The following is a 23,586-nucleotide window of genomic DNA, read 5'->3' as shown; positions in this document are numbered from 1 at the left end:
CCCTGTCAGCAACCACAATGTAACCACAGTAACTTGTTTGCAGTCATTTTATAAAACACTGTCCCACAGCCACGTTCTTCGGCCAAGAACAAAACAACCACCATCCTAGAAAATATCCATTCTCACATCCCTTAATCTCTTCCATGTCATCTAAAACTTTTCAGGTTAGGAACCCAGCTCAGCTGTGCCCATCCCACACGCATTTGCAGGCTGCCTGCTGGGTGCCGTTGAGTCCCAATTTTGCGGCTAACAATTCAAACCGCAGTGTTCTTGGGTTCATGTGTACACATTAGCCGAGTCACATGGGATTTGCCATGTTTATCATCAAACAATTGAATGTTTCTTCCTAAATTCCTCTAGGATTTCCATCTAGCTGATGTGGCAAACAAGAACCCAAGAGGGGAGTGTTTGTTGCTGAAATGTGGAGAAGCATCCAAAGGTTATCACCGACAGATGCTGGAGACATGACCACAGAAGAAAGTGAACTCAAGGAACTGTTTGGAAAGACAAAAAAAAAAAAAATCACATTAAGGACGTTTATTTGGATTTCTACAATTTCCCTTTCTTGGCCTTTATTTACATTTCATTAATATGAAGTTATTCAACCTGAGTAACATTGTGTCCTGCATACTTTACTGAGTTGATTTTTACAGATAGCCAGAGAGTAAGAATTATTGTAAACATGCTCTTGGTTGAGAAGATGTTCCATATTTATTAAATCAGAGACTTTAAGGGAAAAGGGCCCATTAGGTCATATTTCAAAAATACACTTAACATCCATTTCCCCTAGAAGCTGCACATAATGCGTTCTTAGTCCCTCGGGAAGCATATCCAGATTGCTACACATAAAACTACCAAGTACAGCACTGCTCTCATGGGCAGGAACAGGACCAGGGAATTTCAGTTCCCAGACTGGACCAAATTCCACGGGCTTTTCTCTTAATCTTTTCCACTCTGTGTGAACTAAGTTCTAATTAAGCAGGGTTTATTTTAATGAAGTCAGAAACCAGGTCTTGCCTTCTCTACCTACACCTTCAATATTACAGAGTGCTTTCTTAATTAAGCTGAAGAATTCCCTTTGGCTTCCACAGCCAAGATTTTCCACTTGTTCCATTCAGAATGCCAGTTGGCTTCCACACCCTGTAACTATGTGCTGGCACAGCTGGACAATTTATGAACTTCTGTGGGACTAAAGGAGGTGTCATTTCCGTGGGAAACATTCCTAATAATCTGGATTTCCATTTATTCTCACCAGTGAGCAAACTTTTCCGAGTAATAGCAAGCAGGTGAGCAGAGGGGGAAGCAAGCAGCAAGATGTTAACAGCAGGGTTTCCAGAAAAGGTTCCTCTCTAAGCCCAGGCCCCCTGTTCAACAAAGCATGTGGGCAGTCCAGAGCCTGAGTTCTCACTCCTGTTTTGCTGTCCAAGAACCACTTTCAAACAGACAGAGGGGTCCTGGCTTCCTTGCGGTCATCTACAGTGTCTGAATGCAACAGGAGAACAGCATCCCTTTCTCACCATTCTGGAGGCTGGGACAGTCAAGGTCAGGATGCCAACAGACGCCGCGTCCAAGGAGGGCCCTCTTCCTGGTGCAGAGCTGGCCACCATCTCAGAGTCCTCTTTTGGTGGAGAGTGAGAGGGCACGCCCGCCTATGGCTGCTTTATAAGGATGCTAATTGCACTCACCTGAGCTCTGACCTGAGCGCCCAATCACCTTCCAAGTTCCCCCAACTCCCAATACCACCTTGAGGGATTTCAGGAGAGGAAGGGGAATGGAGGGAGTTTAATGGAGAGGGGGCCAAAATAATCACTAGAAAAACGAATCATATGTTCATCTCTCTATCTCCCTTCTGTCAATCTCTCCCCAAACACTAATCTGAAATCCTGGCTCCACTTGTTGGTGTCAGGAGGCCAAGAGCAAATTGCTTAAACTCTCTGCACCTTCGTCTGCTCCTTTTCTTTAAAGAGACATTTCTGCTAAATATTTATCTTAATATCAATTCAAACCCAGACAAAAGTTGCCTAAGGAGTGTAAAAAACTTCTACTTGCTGTTTTTCAGATCCTTCTTTCTGTGAGATGCCTCCTTTCACTTTACCGCTTTCTTTTTCTTCTGTCCTGTTTTTCTTTCCCTTTTCTGAAATATATGAGTAACTTCTATTGCCCATAAGGTTGTTCTGAGCACTAAAGGCATTAATACATGTGAAATACTCAAAATAGTGCCTGTCACTCACAGTATGCTCCCATGAAATATTGGATTTTTAACTTGCTTTTCAAAGGCCTTTCCAAACATTTGAGAGGGTCTTCAAAAGCCAGTCCCTTGGGGGGGCCACCGCACGTGGAATCTCCAACATGCTGGAGGTCCACCCCTATGCCTCCACCCTACTTGGAGGTTTATGCCAGATCCATTTAGTTTCAAGTGTTGGATTTGAACAATCTAAGAAATATTTTCGATGCCATATGTAGCTGGCTTTGAACACTGGTCTTGAATGTATCTGCTATAGATTATTATATGTTATTACAGAAACGTCATTTTTTAAACTGCTATACTACTGCTAACCAACTCTTAAATTGAGCAGCTGTGATGAGAAGGCCAAGCCTCCTTTCTGTTTTCTTTGGGGGGAATGATAGGAGCACTGGTTTCTAGGAAATTCAAATAGGACTGTTGGAACAACCCCCCTGCCCCCCATGCAGCTCAAATATCTCCTGTGTCTGTTAACCCAGCCGGTCTGTGCTTCTGCTGCAGAAACAAGATGCCAATTTGCATAATGCCTCCTCTAACCCTGCTGTTGCTTTAACTTTAAGCTGAACCAGAACTCTCCTTTCTCGCATTCACCATGGGTTCCTCAGCTTCCTGATTTCCTGCCTCATCCTGCTGGGCTGAATTAAATTAAGGGTGGGGAAAAAAACACTGATTCAGCTACATCTCCGTGGCCCTAGATTCAGCTGCAGAACTCTTTGGTTTGAAGCTGTGCTTAACTCATTGCACGTGAGTCAGATGCCAGGAAGAAAGCAAAGCATGGAGGCATCTGGTGTCCAGAAAGGTTTGTTCCTTTCTGAGATTGTAGTCTAGAAGGTGGCGTGACTTGTTCAGGTGATCCACTGCTCTTCCTGGGGTCCCAGCACCAGGCCCAGGTGTCCACCAGCTCCCTAGGCTCTAAGTGACAAATGAGTGGAACTAATCCTCCCGTTGCCCCAGCAAGGTTCATATGTTGGGACTTATGTGAAAGACATTGCCTGGGGTAGAAGAGACAAGGTAAATGCTTCTGCCCTCCCACGACGAATTACGCATGCACAACTAGAGCTGATTCAGCCTAGAGACAGTCTGCCCAGGGGAGACTATGAATGCAGGATTCCCTTGAACATTTGCAGCCCATACTGACTGCTCTGGTTCCTATGCAGACCTATAACTTAAGCTGCACAATTTGGTACTTGGTTAGTACAATTTTGCATCATGTGTGCATCTTATTCATTGAGCTCATCTATGAAGTCCTAGAGAGCCAAGGCCATATGCAGCAGCAACCTTGTATCCTTCAGAGCAGTTTTACAATATGTTGGGTACAGCGAGGATCCGAACCTTCTTTCTCGGGCAGAGAGGGGAGGAGGGCCTGATTTTTTTTTAAGATTTATTTATTTTTATTACAGAGTCAGATATATAGAGAGGAAGAGAGACAGCAAGGAAGATTTTCCATCCAATGATTCACTCCCCAAGTGACCGCAACGGCCAGTGCTGTGCCGACCCAGAGCCAGGAGCCAGGAACCTCTTCCAGGTCTCCCACACAGGTGCAGGATCCCAAAGCTTTGGGCCATCCTCGATTGCTTTCCCAGGCCACAAGCAGGGAACTGGATGGGAAGTAAAGCTGCCGGGATAAGAACCAGTGCCCATATGGGATCCTGGGCACGTTCAAGGCGAGGACCTTAGCCACTAGGTCACGCCACCGGGCCCAGAGGACCTGATGTTTTCTTACTAAGAGCTATATCAGTCTCTCCGTCACAGTGGTTAGTAACACAAGTACCTCCTCCACAGCATAGCTAGACTTTGTTGCTAGAAAGAAGCCAGCATTTCTCTTGCAGTCACAGTCTCAGACACCTGTACAGGTAGTGCCCACTCATACTGTTCCACCTATTCTGCAAGCCACCCAGCCTACCCATTTGCCGAGTGACAGCACCCTCTTCCCCCAAATTTCATGCTACAATGTAGGTAAGTCTCAGAAAACATTATTCCAAATGAAATAAACCAAACACAGATTATATATTATATGATATCTTTTACATAAAATATCTAAAATAGGTAAATTCATAGAGATGGAAAATAGATTAGCAGTTGGCAAAGACTTGGGGAGACAGAATAGGAAAACACTGCAAGTATTGGTTTTCCTCCTGGAGTGATGAAAATACCATGTAAGTATGATGATTGCACATATTTGTGTACATGCTAATATCTACTGACTTAAACTTTTTAAACAGGTAACATTTATAATGTGTGAATTATATATCTTTCTAAAATGTATTAAAGTATAAAATAGAATGTGAAACTTCAACAACAATAAAAAACTATTCTGTGAACCGAAAATGCTAGATCCAAGGCTGGCCTTGTCATTTTACTGTTGGAACAATTGGACTTGCCATCCTCTCTCTGATTCAGTCCAGAAATCATAGGTTTTTCTAAATTATGTCGTGTGCTCCGCAGTTCCCAGTTAACACTCAGACCAGTACAATCACCCATGCTGCCAGGCCTGATTTCCATGGGATTTCGGCTTGGCCCTGCATCTGTAGACAGCATGGGTCCACAGGCTCTGGCTGCTCCATTTCCACGTTGCCAGTGATTGTTTCTGTCAAAAATGATCATGTGTCTTTCATTGCAGTGCAGATGATACCCAAATGTTAGCCTCGTTCATCAGACTGTCAGGCTAATTGCTTATAAAACATCCTGAACTAGTTGTCACAGAACATCAGCTAACGCCATCCAAACAAAACAGACTCGGGCTGGATACTGTCCTTGGGAGGGAAAGCCCTGCTGACATTTATAAGGACAAAGATTCTCAGACACCGTTGGTAATCTAGTGACCATCACAAACCCGTGAGTGACACTGCCCTCCTGGGATACTGAAACTGCTCTCAAAAACTTAGCTGCCCTGTTACTGGCATAATATTTGGAAACTACTTAAAAGGTCACAGATGCTAGGGTTTGGCCTTTCAATTTCTGCCACAGTCCAGCAGTGGGATGGATGAGGGTTTCCCTGCCTTTCCTGGAACCCCTTGTATGTAGAATCACTTACCCTACAGAGGAGCCTGGCTTTGTAGAGCGCTATTTCCTGCAAGTTCCCACCTCCCTGAGATGGCAGCAGAGCGGGTGGTGCTCTTTCTAGTTCTTACCTGGAGGGAAGTTAGAGTAAGTGACAATGGATCGCACATCTCTGAGTTCTAACCTGAGTGCTCTACACAAGCACAGGGAAGACGTGGTGTTGGCACAGATCCAGAGCCAAATATTTCCAAATCTTTCTGATCCCTTGGTGTATCACTTCTCTGTTCCTCTGCCCATCCTCACCAAACATTCCTCAGCCAGTTTTCCTGTCCCTTTTTTCCTTCTAAAAGTTACGCTCTTTCTCATTCCAGTCCTTCTCGTTCACATGATTACCTGAGCCAATCTAAGGCATGTATTTTTAAAAGGATTGATTTTAACTTCTACCAAGGTGCCAAATGTTGTCCTAGGCAAAAAGAAAAAGTCAGGTGTCTCATCTTTAAACGTTGATGTCTGATAGTGAACCACAGGCCCTTTGTGTCTCCACATTTTGGTAGAACTTTTAGGTCTGTTTCTTGGCTACTTTCTGCCCCACAAGTTAATCTCTCCATTGTCTATCTTCTTGGGGCTCTTAAAGCCATTGGTCTCTCCAGGTAACATGTAACGTGTGTAAATATTCACATTGATTTTATTGATCAGAAACATGTAACATGTATAAATATTCAACACACACACACCATGCACTTGAGTCCACTGTGGTGACAGAGGACAGGATGTGCAGAACCCTATGCTCTTACATATTTTACTCAGGCTCAGGCAGGGACTGAGTTACCATCTCATACAGCCAAAGGAGCTGACCAGAATGACTGCTCTGATTATAGAATTAATTTCCAGTTACAGCATCTCTCCAATGCTAGTATTTACAATCAAGTTGCAAGCTTCAAAGAGTGTGTTCTTCTCTAACACAGTAGCCTAGGATCCAGTCAGAAAAATAAGACAGTAATGAATGAATGCTGACTGAGGCCACACTACCTTTCCATTCCCAGATTATTTTTGATTCTTTGCTTTCCAACATAGAAGTAGGGTCTTCTATTCAACTGTACCTTTCAAGCTTGTAGAATCAGGGAGGGACAGATGTTTGGCACTGCAGGTAAGGTGCTGCTTGCAACATCCACATCCTTATTGAAGTACCTGGGTTCAAGGTATTCCATTGTTAAATTTCTCTGCCTTGAGTGGAATCCAGTGATACTGAATGGGAAAAGAAAAACAAACCTGATGAGGAAGTGGCCCAGACAATAGTCCCTGCTCCATAAGTGTGCACAACAAAAGCACTCAAGGAATCCCTCAACCATTCAGAAGCCATGACCTGAAACAGATATGGTATTTAATGAAGCTTGAGTTGCTTTTAGAAGCCTACAGGAATATTCATCATAAAAGAAAATCATACCAACTTTTTGAAGAGATGTTGATCATCTGAATTGGGTCCACTCCTCATCTCCAATTTTCAATCTTCTCCAAAGCTCTCCAAAGCCTAAGAAAGCAAGCAAAATAGCAAAAAAAAAAAAAAAAGTGACATGGAAGGATTGGGACATACCACAGAAGCAGTGTACACTGCATAAGACTGCTGAAAATTATATTAACCTTTTGTAGGAGGAATTCCAGCCTGCTCCCCCACACATGAGTGGCAAGGCCTTAGTACTTGGACCATCTTTGGCTGCCTTCCCAGCTGCAACGAGGAGAAAGTTGAATCAATAGCAGAGCAGCTGAACTTGAATAGCACTCTGATATGGGGTGCCAGCATTGCAAGCAGCAGCTTAAACAGATACACTGCAACACTAGTCCCCGTTTCTATTTATACAGATGTATAAAGATTTTTTTCTCATATAACATTATTTCTAGCTACAGCATCTATATGCTATATATGGTCTTCTTAGTTTGTTTCCCACATAGTTCTTGATCAGAAAGGCAACCCACAATTAATACTCTCATTGTCCCGATTGAGGAGTATCAATACTCTTCATCCAATGTTCCTGTGGGACTATCACATAAGATGTTTTAGGATGTAGTTATCATTGCCTTTTGGCTAAGATTATGTGTAGGATGCAGTTCTCAGGAGCTTGTAACTTCTGTCTGGGCTCAGTTATGTAGTAGACAACTAACCCATAATTTCACTGCCCCAATCAACAGAGTTGTATTATATTCACGCAATATGGACACATCTCAGACTTACAGAGGTTCTGTTCTCCTAGCCCACAGGTTTGGTCCCAGTCTAATGGAGCTGCCACTACCAGAAGTCTTGCTAGGTACCGGGGCAAAAGGAAAGGGATATATGTAAAATTCATGGGACGCTATGTCTTTTCAGTGACAGCTGCCACTTTCTCTCACATTTCATCAACTATACTCATCCATGTGGCTATGCTTAATCCCAGAGCCAGGATGTACAATCCCAAAGAGGAGAAAATAAAACTAACCCAAGTGGCCCCACAAATCTGTTTGTGGAAAGCAGAGCCTCTAGTTCTTAAGCAAGTAGTTACATTTTTTAAAAAAGATTGATTTGTTTTCATTGGCAAGGAAGATTTACAAAGAAGGAGAAACAAAAAGATCTTCCATTCCACTGGTTCACTCTGCAAATGGCCACAAAGGTCAGAGCTGAGCTGACCTGGAGCCAAGAGCCAGGAGCTTCTTCTTGATCTCCCATGTGGGTGCAGGTACAAGGACTTAGGGCAGGGTTCAGTGATTTCTCTAGCCACCAGCAGGGAGCTGGATGGAAAGTAGAGCAGCCAGGACATGAACCTTTATAGGATGGCAGTACTTACAGGCACAAGGTTAGTCAGTTGAGCCATTGTGCCAGCCCCAAAGTTTTACTCTTGTAGTGATATTGATTTAGCTATTAACCAGCAACAGCATTATGATATGAGAATAATAATAGATTTTGGACTATCAATATAAATTTCAGTTTATCTGGAACACCAACCTTTGGAAGTGTGTGTGTGTGTGTGTATGCATGTGCACGTGCGTGCATGCGTACCCCCTCATTTTAGGCAAACTGCCACAGAAATTAATAAGACAAAAGCCTGCAAGCAGGTCCCAGGTTGGGCAATTTGCTCTTATGCCAGAAGACACAGCTTTCCTTCTGGACAGGGCCCAGGTATAGAATTGACTACCATTCTTTTTTCCATAAGGTCGGAATCTGTTAACCTTCCTGGCACAGAGGGTTTATTTGTCCCACTTGACATTCATCTGAGGTTTGACTTAGCACTGGTGTTTGGAGGAAACTTCATTCTAGCCCATATTGGTTAGCAGGTGATTTTGTGGGTTTGACCGTATTTGCTTATCACTAATTTTCTTCACAAAACTTACAATCACGGAATCCAGACTTCAAAGTGTAGAATTCCACTGGCATGGCTGGGTTAGGTACATATAGAATGCAAAGAGCCATTGCCAAGGGTACTCAGGAAGTCAGAGGCCAGATTCAAGGCCCTGGTGTCATTTATGTAGCAAGGGGTAGTTCAAGAACAACCAGCAAAGGGAACATTGTTCACAGGCCTTTCCAGTGGCCAAACTTGAAAATACTGGAACAAGGTCACATGAGCACCTGCTGTTAAATGCCACAGAAAGCAAAAATAGGCAAGTCAAGGTCTCAGGCAAGGATCAATGCAGAACGCACAAACTGCAATGACAAACCAGACAGACAAACTTCATTTAAGTGTTTACATCTCTCTTGCTTGCAGTTTGTTCCTACCTGTGTTAACCAGGCTCCTTAAAGGAGAACTATCACTTGCTTAGCTGAGGATTTCAGAGAGATTTTGCTGGAGTGATTCTTCACTGAGGTGGGGGCAGCATTAAAAGAACCACAGTGGGTGATGGGGAAGCTAAACACTGGCAATAGCAGGAAGCTATTCCCACTACTAGCCAGATGACATAGGGAGCAGGAATACCATTCTCAGAGATTAGTGAGAGCAGCAGGCATGAAAGGAGGCAGTCCAACAGGAGTTGTGACCACTGAGGAACATGGTGTCCTTTAAGCAGAGCCAAGGAAGAGGGGAATGGCAGCAAGCGATCATGGGACTTCCTCCCACTGGCCAAACCCAAGTCCAAACAAGAGGGCAAGGGGCCATGGGCAAGCATCCATCGAGGCCGGTTTAACTGGGCCCAGGGCAGAGGAGGGCAGTGGAAGTATTTGGCTGGCTTACCACCTCGTCTAATTAAAAGATGCTGTCTGTAACTGTGCAGGTATTTTCCCTTTTTTTTCTGTTTGGCCAGACTCCCTACATTCTGTTTTCTTTCCCCTGAGTACTCTCCCTCAGCGATTTTACTTCTCTCTACTTTCATTGTTGACTCCAAAAGCACTCAATAATAAAAGCCAATTCACAAACTGAAATATAAGCAAGTGTTTTTCCTTGTTATCTGGGGATGTTACAAGTTTATTACATATTTAGTCACTCATCGCATACCCAGCAAAGTAGGGAAAGAGCTAATTTTTGTTTTTAAGCAAAAACAAACAAAAAAATGTTTTACAATGGTTTAGACTTACTGCAGAATGGGAGAAGGAGTATAGAATATTCGTATATACTCCCTATCCCCATATAGCACAACCTCCCCATTACTGAAACCCTACACCAAGTGATACAGTTAATGAGGCTACATGAAAACACTCAAAGGCTGAGGTTTCTATAAGGGTTTATTCTGGGTGTTGACCATTCTGTGGGTTGTGACCAATGCATAACAGCGTGCAAGACTATGGGTGATCCTACAGAGTACTTCACTTCCTTGGACATCCTCTGTGCTCTGCCCTGTCATCAAGGTTTGAACTTCTAAACATTTGAATCAAAAGTCCCAAGAAGCTGCACATAAACTTTTTAAAAATCTGATATGTTCCTGGTCCTTAAGCAAAATAACTAATTATAATAAATGATGGGCTGAAATTATTAAGTAATGCAATGATATTACTAGGAGTACCACATAACTAATCTAACAATATTCAAAAACTTAAAATATATTTGTAAACAGTAAAGCACAGAAGTGCGATTAGTGACATACCAAAACATACTTTATTCTAAACATGCCCTGAGCAGAGGCAATCTTCTCAAGTTCCTGAGAATAAACACAAGCCTCTCTAGCCACTTTAAGTCACAAAGTAAAGACACAAATCATTAACAGAAATTATCCAGCCCCAAATACATAGGGATTAGTATCTATGCCCAAGTGAGAACAAAACCTTCTCTTCTCCACCTGGAACCTATTTCAGGCTGCTCTGCTCAGGCAGGCATCTGTCACATAATTGGAGTCTCAGCTCTGGTGGGGCTGCTATGAGGAATGGGGCAAGGGACAGAGGACCCTGGGAGGCGTGTTGTGTTTTGCCATCTAGTGTTTTCTCACGGATAAGTTCAAGGGCTGTGCGAGGGCTCCTCTGCTCTATCACCCTGACTCCAGGGGTGCTTCCCATGCCTACGGCTGCCAATCTTTAGTCCTCACTTTGTCTTGCCTGCTGGTGCACTCAACACTGACTGGGTGCTGTGATCCCTCCAAGCTACCCTTCAGGGTAGGAATTGTATTGGCTAGCTATTGCTGTGTAACAGATCAGCCAAAGTGTCACAGCCTAACAGAGTCTACATTTACTATCTGGCAAGGTCTGTGGGTCAGGAATGCAACCTGGCTGAGAGCTGTGTCCTCCACAAGGCTGGGGCACCACAGTCATCCTCAAGGCTTCACGGTTCACTCACATGGTTGCTATTAGGATGTGATTCCTTGTGCACTGTTGAACAGAGGGCCTTAGCTCTTTGCTGACTTTGAGCTGGAATGCACCCCCAGGTCTTGGTCATGTGACAGGCACTTCATCACAGCATACAAGCTGAGATGGCCACAGAGAAAGACTCCCAAGATCTAAGTTATCACAAAGCAGATGTCTTATCATTTTTGTCACTCTAGTCCCCAGATAGAAACCAGCAAGTCCAGTTGATAAGGGAGGGGGGTTATACATGAATACTAGGAGGCAAGGGGCTATGGAGGGTTTAACCAAACACTCCTCATCACAAACCTAAAACAGTCTGAGCCTCCAGTCCATGGGAAATCCCCAAGCATCCACCACCCTTGCACAAGGTAGGATGGAGAGACCACCTCTACTCAGCTGCTACCCCGTCCCCTGTTTTAGCTTTCCTGGGGGTGAGCCAGCTACCAGTAACTGACGTGAGCAAATGAAACATTCCACAAGAGAGCACAGCCTCGAAAAATGATCCTTCCCCTCTTCCAAGATGGGTTTTAGAAGGCAGCATCTCCACCTCATCCTCTCCTGTGGGAACCCACAAAAAACAATTCACTTTCTCCCCCCAGAAACCTGGTGATAAGGCCAATTTTCCCTGGGCCTGGCACAATGACTCAGTGGTTAAATCCTCGCCTTGCATGCACTGCGATCCTGTATGGTTGCCAGTTCGTGTCCTGGTGGCCCCACTTCTCATCCAGCTCTCTGTTTGTGGCTTGGGAAAGCAGTAGAAGAAGGCCCACACCTTGGGACCCATGTCAGAGATCTGGAAGAAGCTCCTGGCTCCTGACCTCATATCGGCTCAGCTCCAGCTACTGTAGTCCCTTTGGGGGTGAGCCTGCAGACAGAAAGTCTTTCTGTTTGTCTCTCCTCTCTGTAAGTTTGCTTTCACATTAGAAATAAGTAAACCTTAAAAAGGCCCACTCACCCTTTTCTCCTCTTCCTCTATCCTTTTCCATTCTGTAAGTTAGGATGCTCAAGGATGTCAAAGTTGTGGTCTTGCCTCCTGCACTGGGCAGTCATGTAGTCTTCATGTCATGATTTTACTCTCATTTTGTTATCACAGTTGAAATGAAGAAGGAAAAGACATCCCCTAAGCTTTTTTTTTAAAGATTTATTTATTTTTATTACAGAGTCAGATATATAGAGAGGAGGAGAGACAGCGAGGAAGATCTTCCATCCAATGATTCACTCCCCAAGCGACCGCAACAGCAGGTACTGCGCCAATCCAAAGCCGGGAACCAGGAAACTCTTCCGGGTGTCCCACACGGGTGCAGGGTCCCAAAGCATTGGGCCGTCCTCAACTGTTTTCCCAGGCCACAAGCAGGTAGCTGGATGGGAAGTGGAGCTGCCGGGATAAGAACCGGTGCCCATATGGAATCCTGGGCGCATTCAAGGCAAGGACTTAAGCCACTAGGCCACGCTGCCGGGCCCAACTCCCCCTAAACTTTTAAAGTCACCTTCCTTTGATTACCCAAGGGGGCTGTCACTAATTTTCTACTTTTTGTCATTTTGATCATCCAATTTATACTTTCTGAAAATTAAATGCATAGACACCCACTTTCCTAACCTCAGAATCAGTGCTTGCAGTAATATCGTAGCTGCAAACTGACCTCAGTCATCCATTAAAACACCAATATATCTGCTCTGCTTAATTCATTCGTGTAGATGAGGAAATCCAATAGACAGAACTTATCACAAAATCTCCTTCTAGAAATGCAGGGATGGTACATGCACACTCTCCCTACAGTGGGTTTTCCTCTGAGCTAGGATGCAACAAGGCTCAAAGTATAGCCTCCCCAGCACTTACTAAACCCATTTGATCTTAGAACTGCCTTAATTTATTTCCCAGAATATCATTTCCACTGATTGAAAAAGTCCTTTTATCAGAAACTTTAGTGTTTCACTTTTAAGTTCTAAGAGACAGATTCTTATGGTCTGTAACTGCAGAAAGATATTCCTAAAAGAAAGTTATTATGGTTTATAAAGTGATAACATTTCATTGTCCCTTTTCGAGCACTTTTCTGTCAGGGTCGTTGAGTTTGGCCAGAGGCTAGGAGGTTAGGATTCCTTTTTCTTTCTGTGAATAAGAAACAGATGGAAGGGGATGGCATGTTCGCTCTAAGGCTCTGAGTCAGTGTGTTTATGGGACGCATGCATGCTTCGCGAGAAGCAAGAAGAGAGAGAAGCGGGCAGAACCAGGGATCTGCTCTCAGAAAAGTGGATCAAAATACCAAAGCTGGAACGTTCTGAAGGAAATTCCCAGAGACCAACAGGAAGATTCCAAGAGATGCTACCCTTCATGTCTCAAAAAAAAAAAAAAAAAGTATTCAGGGGCTGATCTAAATGAGAGGTACCTGTACCTGAAGACAGATTCCTCAAAGTTTGTTCTTCTCTGACACTGCCCTGCTGGCCCAGGGGGAATTTCAGTGTCCTTTCCTGCAATGCCTCAGTGGAATTTACACCTGCTGTCCCCCTTCCCCCACTCCCCGATACTGGTCACAGTGAGTTAAAGTCCTGTGTTCCAGTGTCTACCGTAGGTGGCTTGGGACAGGGATGCCGCCTCTCCAGCTGTGTAGCTACTACCTCATACGCACTGAGTGTTGCACAATTGAATGAACTAGTGCCATTAAAATGCATAAAATGTGGCAAGATACAGTTCAGAAAACAAAAGATTAAAGAGAAAATAGGTGAAAGGGAAGAGCTTTAGCCAATGTCAGGAAGCAAAAGCCCACAAGAGCGGTGGTCATCCATCCATGGCTGCCAATTCGACATCTCCTGCTCAAGCCTTTCTGCTCTCATAACCTCAAACCAACTTTCTCCTCTGCTAGCAGAATCTCTACCTCTCAACATTTACCATGTTTGCATATATTCAGTTATCTGATCATTAGTTTGATATTTTCCCCTTATTTCTCTAACTGTTCCTTTTTTCTGCTCAGCGCTCAAATATTCTTTATCCCCAAAACCTGATGTTTTGATTTTCCCCAGATGTTACATTTAGATCATCACAACAGATCTTTCTACCTTTTCCAACCAATCCTCCCATTATTTGCCCACAAAATATTAGCCATGTATGAAAAGTCTATTTTGGATATAGTAGAGAAAGTGCTTTCGTAAGATGTGGAGAAGGTAGCTGCATTTTTGAAAGGCTTATTTATTTGAAAGTCTGAATTACAGAGTGGAGAGACAGAGAAAGAGAGATCTTCCATCTGCTGGTTCACTTCCCAAATGACCTCAGCAGTTAGGGCTTGGCAATGGCAAAGCTAGGAATCAGGAGCTTTATCCAGGTATCCCATGTGGGTGCAGTAGCCCAAGATCTTGGACCACCTTCTGTTGCTGGATTAGAAGTAGAGCAGTGGAGCCTCAAACTGACACCTATATGGAATGCCAACACTGCAGGCAGTAACTTAATTCACTATGCTACCACACTGCCCCCTCCTCCTACCCCCGTAGTTGCATTTTTAAGCATCCCATTGGTTCTAAGAATTTGGGAGATATGTGGAGAAGAAAGAACAAAAGTGAGAAGGAGGTGGGAAAAGGGAAAGGTAGAGAAGGAGGACGTGGGAAGGAGGGGAAAAAAAAGGAGGCAGAAGAGAGTTGCCTCCTTACAGTGTGACTTTCTCCCCAGTAACAAGTCACAGACAAGAAACTCCCAGCTCAGTCCAATCCACATCTCTCCATGAAACCCTCCCCCAGCTCTGTGGCCCCTGGTCCTTACTGGTCTATCATCTTGGTGGATTCCTCTTCTACCCAAAGCCTTTCTTTCCTGCTCTCCAGGATTCTCTTCTACACGTGTCTCTCATGACCTCAGGAATCCTTGATTTCAGTCACCCATAGGATGATGTTGATGATTTCAACAGTCAAGATCGCTTCTCTGTAGTTCATGTATGTAGCACCCTTTTGGACATCCTGCACACATCACAGGCACACAGAACCCAGCTCAGCTTGTTCTTATTGAGATTAGCACCACCACTTGCTTTACTGCTCAAGTCAGAAGTTGAGCTCCTACCTCCCCCCCGCAACACACACACACACACACACACACACACACACACACGCACACACACACACAATTCCTGCTTGTTTCACTGCCCAAGTTTTTCCTGAATTCTTCCAGTTATTGCCTTCGTTCCTCTCCCTGAACTCCTACAGTACCTCCTACCTGTTACGGATTTACTATTATTGGTGATCTTCCTGAAACATAAACCTTATTATGTCCATGTTTTACTTCAAATGTGTCAATATCTCTCATTGCCTACCAAATAATGTCAAGTTTTCCTTGCTAATGTAATCTAAAATGATCTTATCATCTGGGCCTTGCCTCAATGGCCCTTTAGACTTTCTACATTCCAAGGACTAGTTCCTGTTGCCCAAGAAGACCTGGGGATTTATATTTTTCATATTCTCATCCTTACAATACATCCCTGAACCTGAAACAGAGAGCTATCGAACACACTATGTTGGATGAACAAATGCTTTCATAGGAAAGGCTTCTACAGTTGCCAGTGATTCTGATTTGAGACAAACAAAAATAGATTAAACTTTCTAGCTTATTTTTTACTTTTGTGTGAGACTATCTAAATTAATATGTTAAAATAAAGATAAATAGCGTCTTATAAGAATGATTCTGTTGTCTTTTGCAGCAAGAGCCTGTATCTTAATTCTTTGTGCATAATTTAATTTTGCATCTTTTTTATTAAGTTCCATTTATAATACAAAGGGTTTTATGGTTGCCTAATGCATGCTTGCTGTTCTGTCTGCAAATTGCATTTTCCAAATGTCTGCTCTTCCTAGAGCAATTTTTTATTAGAAGCCATTATTATTTTTCCAGGAATGGTAGCATAAAGCACAATTATTTGTTTGTACATGAGCAGCCCTGGAGATTGGAGTTTATTTACATTTCTTCAGATCCAAGTTTCATGAAAATGCAGCACTGTGATTTTGACCAAACCTCAGGATTCTTGCCTGTGGTCCAATGAGTGGGTGTGCACACGTTGTTTAAATCAGTGAAATATGCTAGTGGTGTTCAACTCCAACCGCTTGCCCACTCAGGAAACTACTGACTGCCTGCAGAAGCTCAGGTTGACTTTACACTAGGATCTGGAGCTCTCTGTTGCAGAAGCAGTAAACTGCCCTTTGATGCATACACCAACTGCAACTGCCAAGTCTGAAATTTCTTCTTTGTTCATTTTAGCTTCAATTATATAGCGCATTGGAAAGATAATCAAAAAGGTTGATCAGGATACTTCAAATGAAATTGGCTCCAGGTGCTACAATCAGCAGAATTTGTTTTTGTTTTTGAAAGATTCTAGATGACATAATAATTGCTCAGAAATTTGAAGAGCTGAGTAAACCTAGGCAATTCCCCAGAGGTGATCCAACCTTCTGGGGTACAGTTTTTGCATGAAAGTGTCCTGCAGGATTTTCACTGGCCCTTTCTACTAGGGCAGCTCTTGCCCATAAATCAAGGAGCCAACCTGAGCAGTAGGAGTTACCAGATGCAGAATATCCCTCTCCAGGTATACTCTAAAGAACTGGACCCTGCCCTGTCCCTTCCCCCTGGACCTTCTGCAGGGTGGACATGGCTAAAACTCCCATTTATCATATAATCAGATAGATCCTTCCCCTTTCATAGGAGGCTATGGAAGTACTCTAGATCCCAGAAATCAGCAGCAGCCTCCGCAAAACCTTGACATGCTTTTTGAGACTATGGAGTCATTCCAAATTCGGTTTCTCTCACCTGCATCTCTACCCTCCAGAGAAGTCATCTTGCCAACTACAAAGAAACATTCAGAGAAGAGAGGCGATGCCAGGACACTAGCTTCCTTGCACTGCCTTTAGTCCCTACCAGGCACATCAGCTCTCTGATCCACCTGCCCCAGGACCTTTGATTCACCACAGCACTTATGAAAGCTGCTGAGCCTGCACCCAGTGCTCTGGCAAAGGAGAGGTCTTAAGGGACACAACTGAGGAATGACAAAAAAGCTACCGAGACAAGTCCCCTGCAGCCCCACCCATCTCCCTCTCTCTTGAGGTTTCTTCCTCTACATTTTGTAAATTTGTGTCATGTCAAATTCAATGAGCTTGGTTCACCTAAAACACACGGGCAGGTGAAAAACCACATTTACTCTGAAGTATTGCTATCTACAGATATTCCACATCCCCAGAGCTGTTCCAATCATTTTTCACTGTTTCAAGAAACTGACTCACATGCCCAGCGCAGTGGCCTAGTGGCTAAAGTCCTTGCCTTGAACGTTCCGGAATCCCATATGGGTGCTGGTTCTAATCCCACCAGCCCCACTTTCCATCCAGCTTCCTGCTTGTGGCCTGAGAAAGCAGTCGAGGATGGCCCAAAGCCTTGGGACCCTACACCCATGTGGGAGACCTGGAAGAAGTTCCTGGCTCCTGGCTTCAGATCACCTTAGCTCCGACTGTTGCAGTCACTGGGGAGTGAGTCATCAATTGGAAGATCTTCCTCTCTGTCTCTCCTTCTCTCTCTCTCTCTCTCTCTCTCTCTCTCTCTATCTATCTATCTATATATATATATATCTGACTTTGCAATAAAAATAAATAAATCTTTAAAGGAAAAAAAGAAACTGACTCACACTGATTAAAGATCAAGAAGGGATTAGGATATGGAGTGACTCATTGCATTTCCAAGGTTACTACAGAGGACAACTCGGAGCCTACACCCCTGTAGAGGACCTCGCCATTGGGAGCTGTGTGCCGCACACCCTTGTCCCAGTATCTGCTCTGGCTAGCTGTAGTGAGAAATCAGCTCCACTGATAGAAGAGAGGGAATTCACCAAATGAAACAGTGTCTTTGTGACACTGAGCAAGTAAGATCATCACAAATGCCTCCTACTAAGTATCTCTCAAACAGAGCTTCATCAAAACACTTTGCGATGGATATGCCCAGAACACTTCTGGTTTGGCTACACTCATTTCCTTCTAATTGGCTCATTGACGAGTTACAGGTTGGGACTGCAGTGATGCCATAATCCACCGAATGCAGCATGCCACCCACTGTGAGTCATGCCATGATTGTATGCATTGCTTAAGAAATGCTGCCAAGGAAACTATGACTTCTTAAAAGTTCATTTTCAAAAGTAAAAAGGCAAAATGCTTACATGCAAATTTAAAACAAGCATATGTCAAAGATTTTATTCAACTTCTTAATTTTGAGGGAACAAGTATATTGTTCAAAGTAATCCAAAGAAGGCCCAGCGTGGTAGCATAGTGGCTAAAGTCCTTGCCTTGCGTACGTTCCATGTGGGTGCTGGTTCATTACAACTGCCTTTCCAATAAAAATAAATAAGTATTTTTTTAAAATATAATTCACCTCTTCCAGACTTGCCCTACAAATGATACTTAAAGATGTTCTATTGACACAGAAAAAGAATAGCATCTGCCAAACCCAAAGGTAAATGACAACATCCTAATAAAACAACAAAAGAAGACTAAAGCAATGAACAATCCATTGCAGCAATGAAAAGGACCAAAATTACTACCTATCCATATTAATCCTGAATGTAAGTGGCTTAAACTTATCAATCAAGCATCATAGATTAACAGGCTGGATCAAAAACCAAAGCCCATCTATCTGTTGCCTACAGGAGACACATCTTACCAACAAAGATACATGGAAACTGAAAGTAAAAGGATGAAAAAAGATGTGCCAGGCTAATGGAAAAGAAAAATGAGCTGATGTAGCCATTCTTATATCAGATAATATAGGTCTTGATGTGAAAAAATATTAAGAGATGAAGAAGGACACCACATAATGATCAAAGGATCAATTCCCTGTATTAATCCTAATTTTACTTGGTTTTTCTCTCTGCTTTTTTTTTTTTTTTTTTTTGCTAGTCTGGCTAAAAGTTTGTTTTTCTCATCTCCTTAAAAAATGGCTCTTTCTTGTTGTAATTTATAGTCTTTTAGTTTCGATTAATTTATTTTTACTGTGATTTTTATCACTTCTTGCTTCCTGTTCATTTTTTTCTTTTTTATTAAGTCGTTGAGATGCCTTATTAGAGCATTTATTTGAGCTATTTTGATTTTTTTTGTAAGAACCTGATCTTACAAATGTTCCTTCAATACTATTTTGCTACATGTCATGGGTTTTGATATTTTTGCTTTATTTTAATTTCTTCAAAAAAGCTTTTTTCTTACTAGTTTCTGCAGTGACACATAGATCAGACAATAGCAAAATTCCCTCAAGAAGGTTTTTGCTTTTTTCATTTCTTTACCAACACGTTGGTCATTCCATAGCATGTTATTTAATTTCATGTCTTAAATTTTCTGTTTGTCTTCCTGCTGTTGATTTTGTTTTATGGCTTTTCATTTAAGGGGATATATAGTAACTGTGCAATAGAAACTATCATATCCAGATTTGAAGATACAATACAGTATGCAGCTCTACTTCCAAATCAAAGATAGACTCCCAATGAAACTATTAAATACATCTTGACAATAAGATATTGTACGCTCTGCCATTGTCCATATGCACAATGTCAGGATACACTTAAGTAGCAGAATAATGGACTTATAACTGTTTATGAAGAACAATACTCTTGTAATAACATAGGGGAAGTTAGAAGGGGTGAGAAAACCTTAGGAGGTTGGAGGAGAAATCCCAGAATCAATGGAATTGTATTAGAAAACAATAAAATAAATTTTTTAAAAAAATTATTTTTACTACAAAGTCAGATATACAGAGAGGAGGAGAGACAGAGAGGAAGAACTTTCATCCGATGATTCATTCCCCAAGTGAGCCACAACGGCTGGTGTTGTGCACCGATCCGAAGCCAGGAACCAGGAATCTCTTCCAGGTCTCCCACGCGGTGTAGGGTTCCAAAGCTTTGGGCCATCCTTGACTGCTTTCCCAGGCCACAAGCAGGGAGCTGGATGAGAAGTGGAACTGCCGGGATTAAAACCGGCACCCATATGGGATCCCGGCATGTTCAAGGCGAGAACTTTAGCCACTAGGCCACGCCGCCAGGCCCAATAAAATAAATTTTAAAATTCTTCTAACATGTTCTAACAAAAAACTGTATAGATATCAAATTTAGGGGGGTGAAAATAAACTTGTAATAACTTGTTATATCTGAACCAGATCTAATTTTAAGCCCTAGGAAGGATAAGAAATCAATTTGATAAGATCGCCTAGCATAGCAACATGAATTCTACCACAGGAAGAATTCATTGTTCTTGGAAGCAGGAACAATGAATGGTGGAGCTTGAGTGAAACAACAGATGCTTTTCAGAAAATTTCTAGGATAATGCCCCCCAAAGTAACAGCAGCTTGGGATAGATAATGGACAATGCATTTTAAGAAGGGATAAAACAACATTTAAGATAGAGCCTGAAGCCACAGACCATGCACATCAATTTATGAGAACAAAAGCACTTAAGTTGTTCAAGCCCTTATTGAAAAGAATGGAGGACTAGCAATGTGAAGATTAGTCAATGTCACAGACATCTCACTTGGTTCAATCTACACAATTCTGATTGAAAAATTAGAGTAGAAAGCTTTCTGCTCATTGGTTACATCACTGCCAGATCAGCTGCAGACAATAGCACAGCACCCAACGCAAATCTGAACCAGGTAGAATGAAGATTATCGAAGACTGCTGTGCAGCATTACAATAGAAGATGAAACATGGCTTCCTAGCACAGATCTGAAGATTATAAGAAAAGCAGCAGCTTCTGCTGAAAGTGATCCAGGCAAAGTGAAAGCAGGCCGGTCAAGCACAAAGTCACAGCAGCAGGTTATGTGGGGATGCACACAGCCTTTTGTCTGTGGAATTTCTGGAGTATCAACAAATGATAACATCTGCTTACTAGACTGTTTTCAGGAAGTCAGCCAAAGATTTAGCAGAAAAACACGCATGTCACCTATACAGAAAAGGCTGCCTACCACATTAGCAGGCACATGAGGTAGGGTGGTACCTTAGTCGAATATGCAAACAGGATGAAGCTTTATCTGTGGAAGGTTTTTAGGAACATGTGCGGTGTCTCCCTGTGGCTACTAACTTCCTATGACCATCATGACCTCTCATCCTTACTGGTCCTGCATGACACAGGTGCATCATGGGAAGATGGGTGTATCAAACTGGAAAGTTAGGGGATAAAGTTACAATGCAGGGCCAGCAGAAAATTCCAACAAACCTATATCTAATCTCCTGTACAGTCCCCCCATGTTACTACCACTGGGAAAGCAAAGAAAGATTTTCTTTCTCCGAACCAATGAGCTTTACATAATTCTGTAATGGAAAAAAAAGACAAAATATATAACATTGATGTATTTAGATGTGTATTAATTGCAACATGGGTATACAAATATTAAGCAAATACATGCCACCATCTTTTCCTAAAATGATAAGAAAGGGGCCAAGGTTCATTGTTAAAGTCCTTCGATCAATATTGGAAAATCAGTAAAAGTCATGTTAGTTTAGAAAAGGGAAGCTTACATAAAGAATGCAGTTTTTAAATTTAGGAAGGACAAATACAAAAACTTAAAGACATTTGTGAAAATGGAATTACAAGATTCTAATATGGTGCAAAAATTGTGAAATTCATAAAGTGACTTGAAGTTTTGAAGACCCAATATATGTTCTAAATAAAAATGAAAGAAATTGACTTGTATTAGAAAAAAATCAGAAATTTCTAAAGCAACAGATGATACTGACATAATTTTATTATCATTCAAATTACTTTTGTTATAAATTGACATAGCAGGTAAGGCCACTGTATATATATCACTGACATATGGGTGCTGTTCGTGTCCCAGCTGTTCCACTTCCCATCTAGCTCCCTGCTTAAGGCCTAGAAAAGCAGCAAAAGATGCCCAAGTGCTTGGATCCCTGGACTCATGGAGGAAACTAGGAAGAAACTCCTAAATACTGGCTTAGGACTGCCCCAGCTCTGGCCACTAAGGCCATTTGGGAAGTGAGCCAACAGATGAAAGAAATTTCTCTTTCTCTTTTCTCTCTCTCCCTGTCTAATTCTGTCTTCCAAATGAATCAATATATCTTGTTTTAAAAGTCACCATTCATAAGCAATATTAAAAGCTTAGATTACAATCAAACGGATCGAGTGATTTAAAGAGTTTATTGATGAGGCATAAACCAAATGATCAAATAGACTTTAAGTGCTTCATAAACAGTTATTGTGCTCATTCATGAAGAAATAAATTAAGACCACTCAATTATGAGAATCTCAACAGTCAAGCAAAAAAAAAAAAGAAGTTTTAAAAGTGAAAAGTTGTTCTTACACTGTGGCATAGTGAGTGAAGCTGTTGCTGCGACAGCAGCATCTTTTGTGGGTTCCACTTCATGTCCCCACTCCACCACGGACCGACCTCCCTGCCATCAGCCCTAGAGAAGTAGTAGCAGAAATCTGAATGCTTAGGCTCCTGTAAGCACATGGGAAACCCAAAGAAGGTGCCTGGCTTCCGGCTTCAGCCTGGCTCATCCTGGCCACTGGGATCACTTGGGAGTGAATCAGCCGATGGAATATCTCTCCATCTCTCGGTCCCTCTCTTTCTGCAATTTTCATTTCAAATAAATAAAGAAATTTTTTTAAAGATTTATTTTTATTATTTTTTCATTGGAAAGGCGGATATACAGAGAGGAGAGACAGAGAGGAAGATCTTCCAATTGATGACTCACTCCCCAAGTGAGCGCAACGGCCAATGCTATGCCGATCCGAAGCCAGGAGCCTCTTCCGGGTCTCCCACGTGGGTGCAGGGTCCCAAAGCTTTGGGCCGTCCTCGACTGCTTTCCCAGGCCACAGGCAGGGAGCTGGAAGGGAAGCGGGGCTGCCGGGATTAGAACTGGCGCCCATATGGGATCCCGGGCGTGCAAGGCGAGGACCTTTAACCACTTGCGCCACCGCGCTGGGCCCAAGAATTTTTTTTTTTAAATGAAGAGTTTTATTCCCCCAGGGAACACATTTTCAAAGAATATTTATTTGACAGGGAAAAAAAAAGCGCTTACAGACTGAGACTTTTACAGAATGGAGGCATGAAATCTTTGTAATGACACAGTGTTAACAAATACTGCTGTTCCCTTTTTACAGATGAGAAAAACAAAGTTAGGCAGTTTTCCTAAGACCACAGAAGCAAGCTATCACAAATCTCCAGAAGCATTAAAGTATATGAGGTTTTATATAAAACACCCAAGTCAGCAACTTGCGCTTAAACTAAGAATACAAAAGGTCTTGAGTGTTGAATTCACTAGATATGACATGCTAGTGTAAATAGATTACATAGGAAAAAATGACTTCATTCAGTTTGGCTTTATCTGTTACATCAAGAAAGATCTTCCATCTGAAAAGGATAAACAAACATCATTAGCAGGAAACTGAAGTCCTAGATGTAAGATAATTTTGAAAGAAAGCATCCAGTCATAGGAAACGAATTCAGATCACTACATGCAAGTTAATTTAGACTAAAACAGCATGCCTGTATGATTAAGATAATTTCAGAAAACTTCGATGAGCAAGATACGAAGAGCAAAACTGGAGATGAGAAAAAATATCCCCATTTTTCAAAAACAAAGGAAAAGTACTTCTGCATGAATCACTGGCA

The 23,586-nt window shown here is 42.4% G+C and overlaps 1 long non-coding RNA gene across 1 annotated transcript in view; it reads right to left on the bottom strand.

Annotated features, from left to right (window-relative positions):
- Window positions 1-5,748: 5,748 nt before the first annotated feature.
- The window catches only part of LOC121164818, a 133,466-nt gene continuing 115,628 nt past the window's right edge, over window positions 5,749-23,586 (bottom strand). The window contains exons 4-5 of the long non-coding RNA XR_005885166.1: window positions 6,687-6,770; window positions 5,749-6,487 (exon numbers count right to left, since the gene is read on the bottom strand). This is a non-coding gene — a long non-coding RNA (uncharacterized LOC121164818). The remainder of the gene's footprint in view (window positions 6,488-6,686; window positions 6,771-23,586) is intronic.

The sequence above is a fragment of the Ochotona curzoniae genome, unplaced genomic scaffold (genome assembly GCF_017591425.1).
Source record: "Ochotona curzoniae isolate NIBS_2020 unplaced genomic scaffold, NIBS_Ocur_1.0 contig_883, whole genome shotgun sequence".
NCBI lineage: Eukaryota > Metazoa > Chordata > Mammalia > Lagomorpha > Ochotonidae > Ochotona > Ochotona curzoniae.
This window is presented reverse-complemented; position numbering and strand designations above follow the sequence as displayed.